Here is a 12217-nt window from a genome sequence, read left to right as displayed (position 1 = left end):
GTGAAATTACCTTAAAGATATTAATAATTCACTGGTATTTTCGTTTATGGTATAAGAAGGCTTGTAACAGTTATGAATAACATTCAGTTTTATTTGCCAAGGATTTTTTTCTTTATTTGCTCTTATCTCTATTATCTTACAACCTAATCTTCTGCCTACCTGTCCTGGCTACTTTTGCACTCCCTCATTGTTTACCAAATGAATAATTAATGGCTGATAACCTGCAGTCAAATCCCTCCCCGCCCATTTATCCTGCCTTGTCTATGCCATTTTCTTGTTTATTCCAGCAGCTTGGTTTACAGGCCTCGATATCACTTACATGTTTGAAAGAAAGAAATGGGAGCAAATAAGAGTGTAGCAAGGTGAAAGTTCATGTTAACATGAGCTATAATACTTATCTATTTGCAGGTCATTTTTGTACCATTTGTTACATAGCAAAATTAAATACGTCTAGCCTTATCTTCATAAAGTAATACAAAAAACCCCCAAAGAACATCAACAGCAGCAAGAAAAATCACTGCAAATGCCCTTACCAGTTTCCAAAAACACTGCTCGTCTCCCAGCACCAGGCCAGTCTTGCCTGCCTCCCTCAGCACATCTTCCCACCATTCACAAGCCCCACTCAATTCTCCCATGGCTCAGCAAGATGTTCCTGTCCCCCTACCACTGGTATTATCAGATTTTGTCAGGCAATGCACAAACAACAACAAAAAAAAAGAGCTCCATGCAGGGATGAGCATCGTCTTCCAGGCACAACAACAAAAGCTGGGGCTGAGGAAGCTCATTTTGACTTCCCTACAATGACCCTGACTTCTGAAGACTCATTTTCAATTTCATTTTCAAGCTCAGCACCTGAACTAAGACCTAGCCTTCTTCTTGCTTCCACTGCTTTGCACTCACAGCACTTTCGTTCAAGCTGCAGGTGGGAGTCAGAGCCCAGAGCAATAACAGACTCCACTACAACTTCTCCCAGGTGTGTTCCTCTCCACCTGCACAAGCCAGCTGAAGTTCCCAAGCTGCAATGAATGATAAGCAAAGTACACGTGAACTGGACTAAGGAGGCAATGAAATTCAAATACTAGGCACCCAGTTTGCTTCTCCAAACCAAAGTTTGACATCAAAGAGGCATCAGAACTTTGGCTGCAGCTGTAACCAGAAGCGTTCAGGTATTGTATTAGGGATGAACGCACATCAGTCTCGTTTAAAGGTAATGAAATGGGCTTTTACATACAGGCTAATGCTGATGAACTTCATGTTGTTCACACAATACACTTTCAGCTGGAATTTTATGAACCAGAAAAACATGTTAACTTCTCCAACCATCAAAATGAAGAGTACAAGAAACACCTTTGCAGTTCTCCCACTGATCGATATAATGTAAATATAATAACGAATCTTGTTCAGGTTGTTAAGTATATATATAAATTACCCGCATTACATAACATAATCTTACAGACAATTAACATGATAAAACAGACATGTAAAATATAAAAAGTGAAGCTAGGAATAAGTTTTGTTGTCTAAGTTAAAAAAATAATTGTAATTTAGAGTTGATACTTTTCAAGGGAAAGCCAAATTCATGCTCCCCAACAAATAATAAAGAAGGTGCTCTCACAGTTAATTTAGGGCTTGCTCCTCTGCGATGCTGACCAGCTTAGAGGCTCAGGCTCTTGTGTATTAGTGGCCCTTTCACCAACTAGCTGTAAATTCTCTGTATTCAGCAGAAGGGAATTAGCCAAGCTGGCTGGAAGATCAATATTTTGAAACTGTTTGGTTCCAGTCATCATTCACTCTAAACTCAGAAAGATGTGGTTTCAGACAAGCCACCTTGGAGTTTCTGCCGTTAAATCTGCTTTGCCCGGTGCCTGCGCAAGGACAAAAATGGCAGCTCTGGCGGCAGCAGTCAGGCTCGGGGCTGATTGTAATCGGTCTAGAGATGGCCACCTCTCCAGGTCACCTCAGGCAAATCCAGAGCCTCCAAACCATCCCTGGTGGGATTTCAGGGACTTTCAGTGGGTTAATGATGGACCTGACACTGGGGGCTTCTCCTAGAGCCACCCACTCCGGAAGGCCTTCATAACTGCTAGGAGCTGAAGGCCAGAGGCCTTCAAGGCCCACCACCTTCAACCACAGCTAAGAGGTTTCCTGAAGAATTGTTTGCAAAACACACTACAAAGAAACTTTTTTTTCCCACCACAAAGTTAATTAATTAGAAAATCCTGACAAGTTTAATTGTTTAAAGTCTGGAATTAAACAGTGGAGCACATGAGAGGTTTTCCAGAACAAGAGGGATGAAGGCACGAAAAGTGGTCAGTGGGTTGTGAACACTTGGCCCTGGGTTCTGGCAACAACAAATCCCATTTAAAATACCATTTCTGGTGTTCATAAGGAGGCAACATCTAACTTCTCATAACTTCTGCTTCTGGAGACCAGGCTGCAGTGGCTGGATGTTCAACTGAGTCACAAGTTGTAGGCCCATTCCTGTCAGTACCACAGAGCTTGGACAAGCAGCCCCGAGGCAGGCCCTCCATAGCTAACAAGGAAATGTTAAGGCCAAAACTAATTCAGCAGGACCCATAGGCTTATTTCATCCAAGTGCATAATGATACTTGCAGTTTTTGTACAGCAGGTGCTATGAAATACTAAAAATATAAATAAAGAAAATAGAGTGGGGCTTTGATGAGAAGAAAGGAACTGGAAGAAGGTAGAAAGCCTCCTGCAGTCACAGGTGAAGGAAACAGGTTGATGAAAGGTGGCAAAAGTATATAGCAGATAAAGAGTTGACCCTGCATCATATATATATATATATAGGGAAGCATGTGAAAATTTAAGGTGTAAGGCAAGGACACGGTTGGTATGAGGTAACCATGAAACTACAGCATGAAATAGAGGAGCAAGAGCAGAAGCTTCGAGAGGGACTTCACAATATACAACATTAACATCTGGGGTGTGGACTAGCCCAAAGGAAAATGAGAGAGATCCTGAGAAAACAGAAAGGAATAATGATAGCTTCGTGACCATGTAACAAACCAAAATAGGCATAATTTACCTACCCCAGGAAGCAATCAGAGCATTTTTGCAGGAAAATCTTGTATTTAAAGAAACACAGTTGCTTAATTTTCCAGGTAAATCCAGCAACTAAACATTTATATTCTCTGCATTAAAAATAAAAGTAATAATGAAATAGCATCTGAGAAATTTAATACTCTAGTTCTCTCAAGAGGCCTTTCTAAAAAGATTTTTAAAGACTGTTGTTAAACAATTTCCACTACTGAGACCAGAAACATACAAAGACATCTTGAAAAATTATATCCACCTGTTACACTTAGTGCTTTTTTTGTATTCATGCTGCATCTGAGAAATAAAAAGTAAAATATAAGAAACTAGCTTATTTTTTTTTCCTTTTCTTTCTGTTATAGAAGTTTTACAGAAAGCTTCAAAAGGAAATTCTCTGTTTTATTTCAGCCATAAAATACACAATACTGTACCATTGAAACACTGCAAGACGAGTTTATGATGTGCTCCTATGTCCTTATGTTACAAGGACAAGGCACGTTGGTGAGGCAGCCGAGCACACGCCCTGTCGTGTGTGCTCAGTTTTTATTGCCCATTCAAAAAACATCATTCTGAAAAGAAAGGGAACTAATGCCAAGAGAACCCCAACCTGGATAAAACTCACGTCAGCTACATTTATATCCAAAATGCAAGTCAGTCTGAACTCTGACTCTCTCTGCTGGAAAAATACGTAGCTGACTGGCTTTTCCATTCGGACACTTCGCTTCCCTCTGTCACTACTGGGATTAAAACTTTGATGCAGTTATCCAATTTATTTACAGGCATGACTTGCCACTTTTTCAGGATGAGAAATAACGTGCAAACGTGCAGATACATGAATTTTCATAAAGACACAGCCACGGACTCAGCTCAGTACTGTACACAGGGCTCTGCCTGCCCTCCCGAATCCCCATCTGCTGACTGAATAGGTATTCATTCGTGTAGGGGGCTTTTGAAACACCCCTTATGGCTGCATAGCAAAGGGCAGGCACCCACTACAAGCACCATTGTCTGGGAGCCCTCTGGTAGAAGATTCACACAGAGCTGCAGGAGCAGCCCTTTCAATGGGTAGTTCACGTGCCAGGAGAAATTGCTGTGCTGGCAAATTAACAGTTACGCCTGCTACAGAAATGGGAAGGAAGTCAACTTCTAAGTACAGGAGATAAACTGTCCTATTTTGCCTTTATATATACACATTTATTTATTTTAGAGCAAGGATCTGTCTCATATGATCCAACAAACAGAAGCACCCCTGAAAATAAATGTACTTTGATATATACATGTATTTTAAGCACGAGATCTATTTTTTATTGTTATTTATTTTTGTAGGGGGATACATGTTTTATGACCTAGAGGATCACCCAGTTTTGAGAAACCTACATGGCTAAGATGAACTTCTGCAAGCTTCTCTCAACGCACACAGTCAGCTGGTGTTTCATGCAGTGTGAGGAAGCTCCTCAAGGCCCCGATTCAGTCACCTCACCTCCTATGATTTGATTCAGGTACATTCTTACACTAAGCGCATAAGTTATCACAGGACGTTCAAAGCCAGCATTTGCCACCTTGATCTGAGAGCTCACCTGAGAGTCCCGAATGAGGCACCCCCATTTGTTTGGGTGAGCAGGGCTCTGCAGGCCCCACAACGCACACGTAAAAGTCACCAAACCTAGAAACACTAAGCCGAACTTCAAGGTCCAACATCAATGTTAAACACACAATGATTGTTTTAGAACTGTTTTATAACATCACCAGCGAGGGCTCGTACTTCTTGCAGCGGATCTTTGTTTCAGATATGTTGGATAGCTTGTTTTAATTCAGTTTATGGGCACATCCTGTGCACTCCTGCACAGTTGAGTAATCCCGTTCAATTATGAAGGCTTATTTATGAGCGCAACGATGACTTACAGTAATAAAAAGCTACACCCTTGTCGTTCCAGCGCTCACCTGCTTACTGGGAATGTTATCATAATACAAACAATGAAAAAAAAATATCAAACTCTGTTTTCAACCATGTCTGAGCAAAGCACAGCTATGCGGAGAAGTACAAACACGGATCCTATCACAGCTTCCAATTCCTGCACCAGCTCAAGCTGTGAAGGAAGTTTTACCTACAGTTCCTAGCAAAATGAAAAGTTCTTGTTTCAAAGACAGAAGTATCTGCCATTGTTTCTTTCATAGGAAAGAAGCACATGCTTTTTGAAATGCTAACAGCATTTCTTTCTGATTTTATATCAGAACAGAATGCATATGCAAATAGCTTAATTTCATCTGGCAGCTTCATTGTAATATAATTGAAGATTCTAACAGGTTATAGATCTGCAAGCTATTTTTTTTTTTTAACAAGTCCTCGCTTTTTTTTATCTTTTATTTTCTCTCTTGTACCTGTTGATGTCAATATTTTTATTTTAGCCAGTGTTATGCCTCCATGTCTCTGTCTTTGTTACTCTTTGTGAAGAACAGCCAACTCTTACCACCTTTTCATCCCTTTTGTTTCTCGTGTCTCCCTGCAGAAGGCAGTGTTCCACCTAGGCACAGGTTAACATCCTGGGATAGGGACACCTCACACGGAAGTGGATCCCAGCCCACGATGAGCTATCGAGATTGCATCTATCTACACAGAGGCAGTTCAGGCAGAGGCTTTTGCCAGTATAAGTCCACTGGGGCTGTATAAACAGAGAAGGACCAGGGACAACGAGGCCTGGAGAAGTTGCTCCCTTGTGATGAGCTGAGCTAATAAGCTTAAAAAAGACCCAGCGTTCAAATGCTGAGCTTCAAAGGATGAGATTATGCAAAATTTGGGGGTGATACTTTAGACAAAAACATTACTTTGCATCTACCAACTGCATCCTATCCTTTCTTCAGGCTTCGAAGACTGCTGAGAAAGAAAGCCTATTAAAGAAAGGAGAAAGCAAGCTAAGGCTTTGCCTATAACTCCACAGCTTACCCCATCAGTGCAATGTGCTACACCAGCATGCCAGTGCCAAACAGGGAGACACCGATGAAGTTCTTCCCCTGATTTGTGTCAGCTGCTAACACCTCCTAGCTGATGTTAGCTCACAGCAGAGAGCTGCTGCTTCGTATCAGCTGGCAGAGTGGGGAACTGAGGAGAGCAAGGAGAGACTGCCTGTGATTTCAAACATCTGTGCTTTATTTATCTGTTTGTGTCAGATTTTTATCTTGGGCCTATCAGCTCTGTACTCTGAAAATACGATCCATGTCACACACAAATGATTAAGTACTAGTTATCAGTCCTTGTGTATCTCCTGTATTTCTTGTCAGAAGCCATCCTCTCACCAGCCTGCAGGACTTTGGCTTGGTGTTTTTTTGATGAGCAATACAGCTAAATTAAATCAACAAACCATAGATCTCTTGATGGACAGCATTCCTAAAGATTCAGCTGTCTAAGACTGATGCTCTGAACAGTTGTTATAAAAACTTTGCATCTTTAAAGAAAAAGAAATACTCAGAATGAAATCTGTTTTGTTTCATATGAGAGCTCATAAATAAAATGAATACATATCAGAGTAACATAGTCTGTTTCTTTAGCTATATCACAGAGAAAAGTTTCTTGCACAGTTTATAAAAAGACCATCAGTAGAGCTGAGAAGAAATGGCTAATATGTGGCCTGTTCGGTGCATGATGAGTCAAGCTTCTATCCTGATTTTGGCTGACAGAGTTAAGTTTCATCCTAGTAGCTGGTATGGTGCTGGCTTTTGGATTTAGGATGAGAACAATGCTGACTGCATGTGGATGTTTCAGTTGTTGCAGAGCAGTGCTCACACCAAGCCAAGGACTTTGCAGCTTCTCACACTGCCCTGCCAGCGGGCAGACTGGGGGTGCACGAGGAGCTGGGAGGGGACAGAGCCAGGACAGCTGACCCCAACTGGCCAAAGGGATGTCCTGTGCCACATGGTGTCATGTTGGACAATGGAGCTGGGGGCAGTTGGCTGGTGGTGAGCAATTGCATTGTGCATCACTTGTGTGGGGTATTTCCCTCCCCCCCCCCCTTTCTTCCCTATTGAACTGTCCTTATCTCAACCCATGAGTTTTACTTTTTTATTATTATTATTCTTTCCCCCATTCCTCTGTGGGGAGAGTGAACGAACAGCTGCGTGGTGCTTAGCCGCCTGTCGGGTTAAACTACAACAGCTTTGCGTATTACTCACATCTTATGGCTACAGATGCTGCATGGAATAAAAATGCAATGAGCTGAACAGGGGCAAAAAAATGGTTTTCACCATATATTTTTGTGGGAGTGTGCGTTAGCAGGAAGGAAAGAAACAGGAGCCAACGACCAGGGGTAAATAAAACTAAATAAACTTTAAAAGGCAAACAAACGAGTGAGCACACCCTGACCCCCCCCAAATCCTCTCCTGGGCAGCGCAATGCGACCGAGCATGAGGGCAGCGGTACCATGGACAGCGCTCCCACCGCTGCGGGGAATCAGGCACGGGAAAGCCATAAAATAATCACTCTGTGGGGAAAAAAAATAAAGTATATATAAAATCATCAAATAAATTGAAGTGCCAGCCAGCAATTTGCCAGGAGCTGCGGGATCAGCCCGCTCGCTCGGCACCCACGCGACCAGCGCGTGCAGGACCTTTGCGCAGCCGCGTTGTCAACTATTCCTTTGTGCGAAGGTTTCCGCCGCTGGAAGCCAGGATCACAGCTAGCACAAGGAGAGCGAGCCGGGAGGGTTTGTTAGGCCTGCTCCGGGCTTTTTATGGCCACTGCTGAATGGGTTTAGACTTCACTCTGTTGATTCACCTGCCTCAGCAGTTACCGCGTTATTATTAATAGGTAGGCGCAAAAGCTGCGAAATTCAGTTGCAATAAAACGTAAATAAAAGTTTATTGCAGGGTGTGTAAATCTAAAATTTTGAATTAATCAAGAGAGCAGCTTACAGGCAACTTCAAAGGCCATCTTATGGTGTTACACTTAACTGTGTGCTACCAGGTACAGTAAAAAAAAGTTAAACACATTTGCTTTTGGTCAAACTATTTGTCCTGCGGGTTGATGCTGCAGGAGGGGACACTGTCTCCTCCCGGGTTTACATTTCGGGCACACAGCATACCCAACACAGCATTTTCCTATTAGGAATTTTGTATCCTACTGCTTCTGAAGGAGGGATGCCATTGAAACTTGTTTTTCCCTAGATAACGTGATGCCATAGCGAACTTGAAACACCAGTAGAGAAGCTGATAGGGATCTGCTGACACCGAAGTTCACTACTTTTTCCAGAAAGCTCCAAAAGTAGAGCTAATGACTTGAAACAGCTCACTACATGCCAGATGCTAATGCTCTTATTCAAGCCAAATTTGGTATTGTCAAAATCGGAAACTGAATTCAGAGGTACAATTGGAAAACGTAAAGCCAGCCAACAAAACTACCCGATGCTTCCCATTAGTAAAACAAAACATTTCTTGCTCAAATGAAAGGTTTTTTTTCCGAGAGTCTCGAGCATGAAGGTTTGTAACATTTACAGGAAACACAAACTGAGGCTGAGAGCAAGCGCTCCACGATGTTCAGTGGGCTATGGCAGTACTCAGAACTGTCTGTCTGTAATTCTTCCTGTCACTCAGACAGAGAGACACCTCGGCTTGATGCTGTTCATTTACATTTCACAGATTTTATTTGGAAATCTATCAGAATTGACACTTTCATGAAAAATCAATATTTAATATGTATATATTTAATTTAAATACATGGCTCTGTCAAGGGATGACGAGCTATTTGCTTCCGACATTTGCTTGAGGCTTTAAAGAGCTTTATTCAGCCTACCCTCCCAGTCCTGTGTGCAGACTGGTCTGGCACCACCAAGCATTTCAGGAATCCCGGGCCACGTCCCCGCACCATTGTCAAGACGTGCACAGAGAATAACAACTGTGACTCCAAAACACACCCATCGGTATCGCTCCAATATTTCCGGAAATAAGGAAGAGGCTGACCTTCCTTCGTGTGGCAAGCAGCAAACCGCCACAAAAATAAAGGAAAACCTCTGAGCAGTCAGCAGCTTTTGAACACCTGAAGCCTGGATCTAGATGCTCACCTTTCATTTTTCCTGCTTCCATTTTGGGGAAGAGCTTTTCCCACTGCCTGTTTTCAGAACATTTGAAGTCATGACCACAGAACTGCCAAGGTGCCACAGGTGAGAGGAGCATCTGAGTAAAGCGAGCTCGCCACTTGCTGACCCCCAGGTTACAGCCAGCAATACTCCTCAGCTTTCATCACCTCTCCCAGCAGGCAAGCCTTGGGAACCCTAATGATGATCCAGAGCCCTTCTGTCCCAAAGCCAAAATCTGTTTTTTTCAAGCCTTTTTCAACAAACAGCTTCTAGGATGCTTAGCAATGCAGAAATGAATGAGGTTAATTGGACATTTTGGTAGCTTTCCCCCAAGTAATCAAAGTATAACTGATTTCACCCAAAAGACTTGTCATGACCAGAAAAGAACCACGCAAACATTTGCTCTGAGAGTATTTCTGTAAGAAATTTGGGTAAGCAGAGCAACAGAACAGCACAAGTCTACCTGTATTTATCACGGTTTGGCTACGAGCACCGCAGCAGTGGCAACTTCAGAAAACCAAGAGAGATTCTTCCTACCTGAGATGTGAGTGAGGCCTGGGGGTACTCCTGCATGTTCTGCACATCAGCTTGTGCCTTTCCTCCTTGTGTGCTCCAAAAAATAACCCCTAGCTGGTAAGGAAGCTCCAGCACCGAGTGCTGCCTGGTTTTGTCTATCTCACCTCCAGGTGCCCCTCATCAAGCCTGGGGAGGGAACAAGCCACAGGTTGGGAGAATGATTTTGCCTGCAGAAGCCTGCATCCAGTTGTCATCCTTCCCAAGGTGTTTCTCACGTGTAACAGTAGTCTCTACCACTTCCACCCTCTCAATCCACCCCAAATAACGGGGTAAATTTGGGATAAGGCATCTGCTGTGCCACCTTGCTTCCCAGGGCATTGGGAAAGGGGGCACGGCCTGGGTGAACCATCTCTCTGGGGGAGAAAAGCAACATCCCCTGCATGGAACAACGCCTCACCACTGGAAATATTTTGGAAGGGACTGGAAAAAGTGCAAGAAGCGTAAGGAGTCACACAGCGTGTGCTCCAAGTCACTTAATGCTGCTGGGCCTCGTCTCCCTTGTCACAGACAGGACAACACCTCCCCAGGACACAGGGAGCAGCTGTGGGGCTGAGAACTGCACAAAGAGGGACACTGACCAAAACCTCGGGCAGGCTCTCAGCCGTGCCTTCGCTGTAGGGCTAAGCACGTAGGTGTGGGAGTTATCCAAAAGTCATCCTGGCTGTCTTGCCTAGAGCCAGCATTTTGAGGGAGACCTGTGTTACCACCGGGACTTAGTTCGGCGTTAGTACTGGCATGGGAAACATCAAGGGAAAAGACAAAAGGAGCACGCAGGTGAAGACAAAACACAAACTAAAGAGAAGCTTTTCCCAACAGCAGCTGAACTCCGAGGAAAAGCAGCTATACGGGAGCACTTGGCCCCCTGCCCGCTGCCTTTTTACCGTGCCTCTTTACCAAAGAGCCCGGTGCCCGCTCCCCCCTTGCAAAAAGCAGACTTCGGAGGAGGATTGCTGCGGCAGGCAGCACCCGGAGGAGCAGCCCTGCCTCCTCCTTTCACTGCTCCCGGCCAGTAGCGGGGCGGCCCCGGAGCCGCCCGGGGGGGGCCGGGGCCGGATCCTGCGCGCATCCCGCCCCGCAGCCGGCAGCCACCGGGCCCCGGCAAAATATTGACTGTAGATAAGCGAGGTTCTCGTTTCTGTCCGAGCGTTATTATTTCCTATTATTTATCTTTTTATTTATTTTTTTATGGGGAGCAGGTGATGCCGCTAAACCGTCCCGGGCGCTTATTTCAAAGCGCGCACCCGAGAGGGGCGTGGAGCGGGGAAATGCTGCTGCAGGAGCATCCACCGGGGGAGCCCCCGGGGAAGGAGGCAGGGGAAGGGAAGCTCCCAACATTTCGGGAGCAATCCCTTCCCTCCGCCGGGGCTCTGCCCCTCGCACAGCCCGGGATCCAGCTGTGCCGCTGAGCATCGCACGGGGACAACCCCACCACCAAACAGACAAACAACAAAAAGACCACAACCAAGCGCAAAAAAACGAACGCAGGAGATCCTAAAAAAAAAAAAAATAAATAAAAACAAACAACCCACACATAAAAGCAGATACGGGTGGTTGGAGATGAAACGAGACGCGCTGACCCCGGCGGGTCCGGGGGGCTGCTTGTCCCCAACAACTCCTTCAGCCCCCTCCTGTCATGGGGTACGGTGCCGGTGGGCTGCGGGGCTTTATTTCGGCGAGTCCCCTTGTCATTAACGGGACACTTTGACAAGTTCGTGGCACGAAACCCAAAAGCTCGGGAGGCAGCGCTCGGGGAAAGGGTTAACCCGGCGGCCGCGAGGCGTATGAAATGATGGTAAATTACCCGGCGCGTTCTCCCGGGGAAGAAATTAGACTTCAAAAGGGCTGGAGCCCTCCTGAATATATATCAAGCAGATGGGCTGATGCGCTGTCTCGCTGATGTGCAGTTGATTAACCGCCCCATAAAAGTGCAGCAGCCCCGCTCGCCCGCGGCGGGTGCGCGCCGCCGCCCGCCGCTGTCCCGGGCACCCCGGCGGGAGCGCGCTTCGGTGAGGGGCGGGGGAGAGGGGGGCAAGGGGGGAAGGAGGAGAAGAAGGGGACGGAGGGGAAATGAGAGAATAAGGAGAGGGGAGAGCCGGGGGAAGAGGGAAAAAGTAATAATAAAGGGAAAAGGGAAAGGGAATGGGAAAGGGAAAGGGAAAGGAAGAAAAGAAAAAGAAAAACGAAAAAAAAAGAAGGAAAAGGAAAGAAAAGGAAAAGAAAAGGAAATAAAGGAAGCGGAAAATAAAAAGGAAAAGGAAAAGGAAATAAAAGAAAGGGAAAGGAAAGGAAAGGAAAGGAAAGGAAAGGAAAGGAAAGGAAAGGAAAGGAAAGGAAAGGAAAGGAAAGGAAAGGAAAAAGAAAGAAAAAGGAAAGGGAAAAGAAAGGAAAGGGAAAAGAAAGAAAAAGGAAAGGGAAAAGAAAGAAAAAGGAAAGGGAAAAGAAAGAAAAGAAAAAAGAAAAAAGAAAAGAAAAGAAAAAAGAAAAGAAAAGAAAAGAAAAGAAAAGAAAAGAAAAGAAAAGAA

The 12217-nt window shown here is 44.8% G+C and overlaps 1 long non-coding RNA gene across 2 annotated transcripts in view; it reads right to left on the bottom strand.

The window, feature by feature from the left end:
- The window catches only part of LOC118165460, a 76386-nt gene extending 66639 nt beyond the window's left edge, over positions 1-9747 (bottom strand). For both annotated transcript variants that reach the window (XR_004750054.1, XR_004750053.1), the window contains exon 1: positions 9657-9747. This is a non-coding gene — a long non-coding RNA (uncharacterized LOC118165460). The remainder of the gene's footprint in view (positions 1-9656) is intronic.
- Between the last annotated feature and the right edge of the window lie 2470 nt (positions 9748-12217).

This window comes from Oxyura jamaicensis, chromosome 4 (genome assembly GCF_011077185.1).
Source record: "Oxyura jamaicensis isolate SHBP4307 breed ruddy duck chromosome 4, BPBGC_Ojam_1.0, whole genome shotgun sequence".
Lineage (NCBI taxonomy): Eukaryota > Metazoa > Chordata > Aves > Anseriformes > Anatidae > Oxyura > Oxyura jamaicensis.
The sequence above is the reverse complement of the archived record's forward strand: the minus strand, read 5'-3'. Positions and strand labels throughout refer to the sequence as shown.